Source organism: Micropterus dolomieu, linkage group LG11 (assembly GCF_021292245.1).
Source record: "Micropterus dolomieu isolate WLL.071019.BEF.003 ecotype Adirondacks linkage group LG11, ASM2129224v1, whole genome shotgun sequence".
Lineage (NCBI taxonomy): Eukaryota > Metazoa > Chordata > Actinopteri > Centrarchiformes > Centrarchidae > Micropterus > Micropterus dolomieu.
In genome coordinates, this window is record NC_060160.1 from 22,216,234 (window position 1) to 22,224,408 (window position 8,175).

General features: G+C 39.8%; 1 long non-coding RNA gene across 1 annotated transcript; it reads left to right on the top strand.

Annotated features, from left to right (window-relative positions):
* The first annotated feature begins 1,022 nt into the window (after nucleotides 1–1,022).
* Nucleotides 1,023–7,754, top strand: LOC123979333. Its single transcript, XR_006827215.1, has 3 exons — nucleotides 1,023–1,171; nucleotides 3,422–3,592; nucleotides 7,574–7,754. It is a non-coding gene; the product is annotated as an uncharacterized LOC123979333 (long non-coding RNA).
* Nucleotides 7,755–8,175: the final 421 nt, after the last annotated feature.

Sequence of the window (8,175 nt, forward strand, 5' to 3'; positions counted from 1 at the left end):
TTTAAAAGGCATTCTGTGAAATGAGCACAGCACTTACTCACTGTATGAATTAAGAAGTTTGAAGTAGAGGAGGCAGTTTAAAGGAAAGAAGGTACAACAAAAAAAACACTGTGTTACAATAGAAATAATGCACTTAATGACAGATTAATGACATTTTGCAACACTGCAAATGTCCGAGCGTGGAATTAGAATCAATTCCCACATGAAAACTCCGACTTTGGGAGATTTTAAGTGAACTGACTTAAGTAAAATACTCCAGCAATCATTTGTCCTCTAATGAATCCCATGGTGAGTTACTGAGCAAACAATGTCTCCAAACCGAGCATCCAAAATAATCCTCTGAATTTATGAAGTTGTTGGCATCAGAATTTAATAGTTGAAACTTTGAGTGCATTAATCCAGTCTGTAATCCATTCTATTTACTAATACACCACTGAAGATTATGGATTTTTGAGTTATAGTCCTTCAGATATTCATCAGTCAGTTTTTAATACATGATGGCTGGCATTTATTCTGCTATAGCCATTAAACGTATGTACAGCCATTAGTTATCTCTCCATACAGTAGTTGGCGGAGTCCGCCATTTTTGTGCTGGATTCAAATAAAATGCACGTGCACAAGGGAGACTGCACAAAATTCAAAAATTCATGAGAATGCGCATACAGCATGTAATTTGTGCACACGCGAATGTGTCACGTAATGATGTCTAAGCTGGAAGAGCAGAACAGCCAGGCATTTTTAAGAAGTAACAACATTTGCATCATTACATACATTTTAGAAAAAATGGTCATGGTCGACTACTGACGTGGCAGACGACTAGAGAAAAGGAAAAGGTGAAGGTGAATGATAAACGTGTCATTTGACGAGAGCTTCGGAACTTGTTCCAGTGAGATGTTATTGAGTGTACATAGAGATTTTGTTGTTGGAAACCTTACTGTTGCTGTTCTAGAAACAACATTTAGTTATATTTAAAAAATACAATTCTAATCCTGTTCTGAAGTTAAAGAGGACCAGGCTGACAGTGGACCTGTTTAGATATTATGCACACTTCAATTTGTGTTTATTTATTGCAAGTCACATCAGCATTGCATGATGGCAACATTAAACAACATTATCGCACATAGCAGATTTTCCGCATATCGTGTAGGCCTAATCTGTACCAGTGGTTAAGGTCAGTGAACACATATAAAACCTGTAAATTAACTGTTAACACTGTTCACAGCAGATCTTTGGCTGAAAGGCTATGCTGTAATGATTAAAATGTGTCAGTCTACTAGCGGTGTTCGCAGTGTTTCCACATTACATTTACATTTATTCATTTAGCTGACACTTTCTGTCTGTCAGAAGCATTACGGAAAAACGACTGGCCCAATTTTCATGAAAGTTGGTGGAAGTTATTTTGAAGTGGATCCGAATCACAGGGCGGATACACATTATTTTCCACTTGTATTAACATTTCGAGATAGGCCAGCTAAGGTCTGAGCGCTCCGAGTGCCCATCTTGTTTATTATTGCAATATTTCATTGCAGCCCAACAAGTATTTTAAGAAGAAAAAGTGTAAATAGATCACAGTATTATTTTATAGACGCAATATTACCAAGTGACATTTGCCTGTACGACACAAGTAACACCTTCCTAAGCGTAACATGCTGTTTACATCTCTATCTCTAGCCAAGTATGGGCTGTCTATTTCTGTGAGAGCGTGATGCTGGCCTACTAACAGGGTGCAAAATAAGGGACAGTCTTCTTCTGCAGTGGATCCATTTCCAAGACAGCTATGCTAATTAATCCCCAAAGCAGCTGACAAACACAGCGAGGACTGCTTGCACATTTTGCAAGATTAGGAAAATGCAACACATTCAGGATGTTCTCTCATCAAATTGTCACTGCCCCAACAGCAGCTCTCCGTTCACTTACTGACATTCAGATGGCTCCAAAGCACAATGAAAACTGTCACTTACCAACCATGGGAGTGCTCCTATAGCGCATGGTTCTATAGTCTGACACTTTTATTTCTTCCAGGGTGTTTGCCAGCTGAACTTCAAGTCTTAAAGAATAATGCACTTATTTAGTCAAACAAGTATAAACATCAAATTACTCAAAACGTGTAGATTTTGCATTAATGCGGTTCTCAGCAAGATGTTTATGTAGTGAATGTAACTCCAGCCCTCTGATCGCAATGTGGAGTTGCAACATCCCATTTGCAAAGCATCAATTCTTCTTCTATTTATTCTAAAATTCTGCTTGTGAATGTTTATAGATATCAAATAATATTTTCATATTGTTTATGTGATTTCTGTAATTTATTTCATGTTTAAAGAGGTCATACTATGCTCATTTTTTAGGTTATAATTTTATTTTAGGGGTTGTAAAAGAATAGGTTTACATGGTATGGTTAACATCGAAAAACACCATATTTTTTGTCATACTGCACATAGCTGCAGCACCTCTTCTCACCCTGCGTGTTAAACGCTCCATTTTAACTACAGAGTGAAGGATCTCACTTCTATTTGATCTTTGGCAGGAGCTGTACATGCTCAGTACCTAGTTAAGAACTACTAGCCAATAAGATGCAGAGTAGGGTGGGTCCAGATAGGCAAGGTTGTGTGATCCACAAGAAAGGCGCTTCAGCAGGTAACCATGGCTTCGGTTCAGCTCAGTACATGCTCGAGCCGGGTCTGATCTCAAAACGCAGGCTGAACAACCAGAACCAACTTCGCAACCTAGACTGAAGCAAGACTATTCAGAGTGGTAAGTTATTATTCTGTAACACATTTATCTTTCATACGTAACGTTTTAACTGTGCATCACAGTAATAACTTTAAGTCCACTGACTGCCGGGTGGGTATCTAACATGCATTAGGGAGGGTGGGGCTGAGGGTAGGGAGCAAGCAGACGTCTTGTCACTGTGTGTGCTGCAGCTGAGTGTGTTTCTCCACCAGTGTTTTTGAGGGCGTGCCTGACTATCCGCTAGGCCAGCATTATGACACGTGTTACAAAATGACGCAGAGAGATTACGGAAGTAAAGGCTGGACTACAGTCGAGCTGTTTTACGGCACTGTTTTCTGTGGGAGATGGTAACTCCATTTGTGTTGGACTTTTTCACTTTGCAACCTATTACATGCACAAAAAAGATATATAACGATAAAGGAAAGGCATACAGCCAAAAAGCATAATATGACCTCTTTAAATAAGTATCATTTTGGCTGTGATGAGAAATGTTTGGATTTGGTTTAGCATTCACAGTGACAGAATCGTGCAACTTTACTATCATTACTTTATGTTTGCCAAAGATATTTTGCAGTAACTAATGATACAATAAATTATTTATACTGCAAGGGGAACATTTTTGCCCACTAGATTTTTACATTAATTTTAGCACTTTAACACTGATCTGTCATGTTTTCTTTCTGACTTCCAGTGCTTTAACATCTCTCCTTGCTGCAGTGATGTAGAAGAGTGCTCCGGGGTTTGTCAGGACGGCGTGACATCACTGCTGGGTGTGGTCAGAGGTGAAACAGGCTCGAAACTTTCAATCAGAGAGGGCAGTGAAACACTTTTTCGCCTGGTGTTAATGTCTTAAATGGGTCAGGTCAGGTCAGTTCAGCCCCCCCCCCCCCCCCCCCCCCCCACACACACACACACACACACACACACACTTGCAGGCTCTAACCATGGCTTGGAAATAGTTTGATTTGCTGAGGTTTACAGGTGTCACTGCGATATAACGGAGGTGAATGGAATGTGAATGAAACTACTTCTACTGCTCCTTTGTCATCCTCCTCTCTGTAAAAACGTTTTCTGCACAGTCAAGTGAAAAGTCTTGATGAAAAGTCATCTGTGGCTGTCTCCAGCATATTTGATGTATTCAGGCAAACAACCCACATCAGTGTTCACTTTTCTGCAACCAAAGTTCCAGAGTCTCTCTCTGCACGGAACTGTGAAACACTAATACAGGTCACGCCAACACTGGGAAGCACTGTACAAAACAATGTTTCTAAGTCCCTTCTGTCAAATGTTGCAGCCTTTTTCCCAGTGTCTTTTGGACTTGTTTTCCATGTATGTTTCCTGTCTTTTGGATCTTTTGGATTTTGTCTGCTCTGTGTTGAATTTGTTTGCCTGATTTGGACTGCCTTCCCTTATTTTGACCCTCCGTACATAGATCATTGTTTGATCATTTGGGTCAGACTCCTCGTCCTCCTGCCACCATGCTTCCCATGTTAAATTAACTCTTAGGTCACTTACTCATCTCCAGAGTGAAACAAACAATGCCAGATCCTAAGAACAATATGTTTCTGGTTCTCGCCTGGAGTCCTTTGCACATGTGGCGCATGCACAACAGTGAAGACACAGTCAGTCAGCACTAAAGATCTTTGAGTGTATCTGAGCAGCGCACTTTGTATTAATTAACACATAACTTTGATAAGAATTTTAAATTTCACAATACTCTATATATGCATATAATGTGTATTATACGACCAATGCATAGTGTAAATACACCAAATAGTGAGTAAACTAATACACCCAAATCTATTAATTCAAATCAAACACTTAATTACCCTGATTAAGAGGCAGCTCTCCACTAGCTTCAGATGCTCAGTGTGGCAGCAGCGCAGAAGGACGCAGCTATTTCAGGACATGCTGCGCTGCCGCTGTCATCCTAAAAAACCACTGATGTTGTGGCTTTGGCCGTCAACCAGCCACATGGCCCCACGGCAAGGAGTGTGCTCTCAGACAGTCAGTGCGCTGGTGCTCACACAACAGGGCAGCTGCGAGGCCATGGGCTCCATGACTGGAAACACGCAGGCCTGACGCTATACTGTCGGTTTAATGGCCTTCGTGTTCTTTGAAGTGCTTTACAATGATGCGGGGAAGGTGAGTGAATTGAGACTGCAGCTCTCTGGGCCAATCGTATTGACGGGGTGGTTACCACAGTACAGCAGGTGTTCCCTGGATGCGCTGCTCTGTTCCCTACCTGAACAAACAGCCTGTTTGTATCTGCACTCACTGTTTTTATTTGTGCTATTACTGAACAATCCAGCAAAGCCATCCTGCATCCTGTCACAGAGGTGAATAAAGCCGCATGTTGACCATCTTAGATTGGAACAATATTTGTTCTGAAATGTGCTACAGCAGGCAGTCTCGTTCCCTCTATCACACATGACAGGCAATCAGCGGCTGTTTTTATTACCGCGCATATGATATCAGGAAATCAGTATGATTTGTGTTTGTGTATCACCCGGTGTCATTTATTACCCTGTGGTTGGGCCAGGAAGCCTAACACGTATAGTATTTCTTTATATCAGTGTTATTTTCCTGGTGATAAAAATGTTACGTTGCGTGATAATAACCGTGTTGCAGATGTTGCCTTATCTTTACTTTGCACAGCAGCAGAGTGCTGAAGTATATGGCTTGTGGTGCTCAATTTATTTTCATTGCTGCTACATGATGGAGAAAAACATGAAAGTAAAAAAACAATCAATATTAGCCTTGCAGTTAGTGCACACTTAGGGTTGCACTGAAAGATGGTAAGATTCAGAATATAGGGCAGTAGGAGATCTAATTTGTGTTTGCATTATGCTTTTAAGTTAAAACGTCTCATTGAGATCACGCTACCACTCACCTACCGCCGCTCTCACTTTCATTTTCTGTATCAGGTTTACTTTATTTTACTGTGTAAAATTGTTGGGCTTCTGTAAATAACATCAGAGTACGGTCTAGACCTGCTCTTTTATGAAAAGCGCTGTGAGATAACTGTTGTTGTGATTTGGCGCTATATAAATAAAATTGAATTGAATTGAACTGTGTGCCATTCGTGCACTTTAAATGACATTCCAAAATGCCTCCCTGTTGACTTTTGGCATCATTTCTGCTCTGTTATTCAATTCAGTAAGGTCTTTATAACCTTTCCGTTCATATTTCGGTCTCATTTTGTTTTAGTTTCATAAACCCTTCTGGGTTTTCATTTCTAGCACCTACACAATGTGTAATCTCTTTCCCTCTTATTTGTTTGAATCCTTTTTACTACTCAAGTAAATTTGCAGTTGCAGTAATGGAGGGAGGCAGCGGGAAAGAGACTGGGGGAGCTAATGATAGAATATGGGCCAGACGGAAGCAGAACTCCTGGAGATGGGTTACGGGGCTCACTGTTGAAATACCAAATTCGAAAGAGATGAGGGGGAGGGTGGGAGGGCCAGTAGGTACTCTGATAATATGACATCAAATCTTTGCTTAAGTCACATGTAATTCCTCGTCTCTCCAGTGTCTTTACACAATAGTCTGTTTGCTACAAAACCCAGTGAGACACAAATATAATATATAGAATATAAATCATGCCAATTTTTGGCATTAGACAAAGTTTGACTTTTTGGTATAAATATGTCTGCAACTCTAAACCATGGTTGTTTCTGATACTTATTAGATGTTAAAGAACGCTTCATCAACAACTTTTATAGCTCAGGTATTATTTTTTCATCAGAAAGTAGTATTAGTAATGGAAAACCACACTGATGTAAAATTTTCAATGCTATCTCAGAGAAAAAATATTTACATTTGTCAACCATGAGACCTCGAAAATAGGGACAATTTCAAAATGAAAGACAGGGTCTGGGAGTCCTCGCCCACAAATTTGAGTTTGAGACACTTTCCTGTATTCTTGTGTTTTTTAAAGGATGATGATCATGTTAATGATGAACAAAAGTACACTGCAACAGCATTTTTATGTTTAATACTTTTTATTTTACTATTATTCTCAGGAAAGAATTTAGAATAATTTGCCCCTCTGGCACAAACTTGCACGAATCTCAGTTTTCTTACATTCATCATTTTTTGCCCCTGCCCTTAGAGAGTCTGTGCTCGATGGTAAAATTGACTAGGCAGATTTTACAAAATGCATGCCCCTTTTCTTTAAAACTTCCTTTAAGAAACAGGCATTCTTCTTTGCAGGAGGTTTGAAATTTGCTTGACTATTTCTTTCTCTTAGTACTCTTCATTTCTCTCTTTGTCTCTCACTCACTGAGGAGAACGAGGCGATTGCAGCCGTGTTGAATTTTGGGTGACTGACATCAAACCTGTAAAATCATGTCTCCATTAATTTCTGCTTGACATAACCAAATACTAAACATATCTTCCCACTACAAGTAGAAAAACCTGTGTTTTTTAACAAGGTCCAAGATTATAGCAAATCTTTTTTTGCTAATAATGCTACTGATCAAACCCACTGCTTATGACTCAATAAAATAACATAGCTCAATGACTATGACTGTGCTCTCACAGTTAGCTGGCTTGTGAATGAGCATATCTGGCACCCAGCCACTGCTCAACTGTGGGCTTCTAGTGATTTGTCATTTTAAACTCACGCAAGTGTACACACTCAATCCAAAAATGAGGTAATTGGCAATGTCCAAGTATGTGAGAGGAGGTAGAGCGTCTGGGTCTGTAATCCAGTCTTGGAATGCCAAGTAATATGGATTTACGTTGTTTATGGTCATTAGTTTGTCCAAATACCGTTTCTTGTTAGTGACATTCAATTTCTTTTTCTTTTCCTTTCTACATCTCTTTCCTTTCCAATCAGATTTCACCGATCAGAGCAACTTTTTGGCCAAACAAATGAAAAAGATAATCTTGTAACCACCATGCCGCTCACAGGTAAACTGAGCATGGAGCCTACTTCACAAGATGGCGCCCTCATCCCAACATGCAACATGGCGTGACGTGCCTTCACAATACCTATACATGCTGTCACAACATCTCCTGGGAAGATCTGGAGGGTTGAGTATAAAAATATGTTTCAGGTTTTTTTTTCTCCATGTAATTTCGTTGAACTGATTTTTGAAGTTACTGGCGTTAAATTGTATTTAAGTAAAATAAATTACTACTGTTATTTTGCTGCTATCTCTAAGCAGTTATTGAATTAGCTAACATAACACAATAACCAGGCCACCACAAAGCCGGTGCTAATGTAGCTTTCTGGCTAATGCTACATTAACAAGCCGTAAAGTTGAGATAGTGGATTATGTCGAAACAACAGTGGTCTAGCGAAAGCAAGGCTTTTTTTAGGTTGTGAAAAGGTTATTTAGCAACCCAGGAGAAACATAATACATGCTAAAACTCCTCGTTAGCTAACACTGGCTGGCAGAACATGTAAAAAGCTCAGAAATTCAGAGGGGAGAAAAT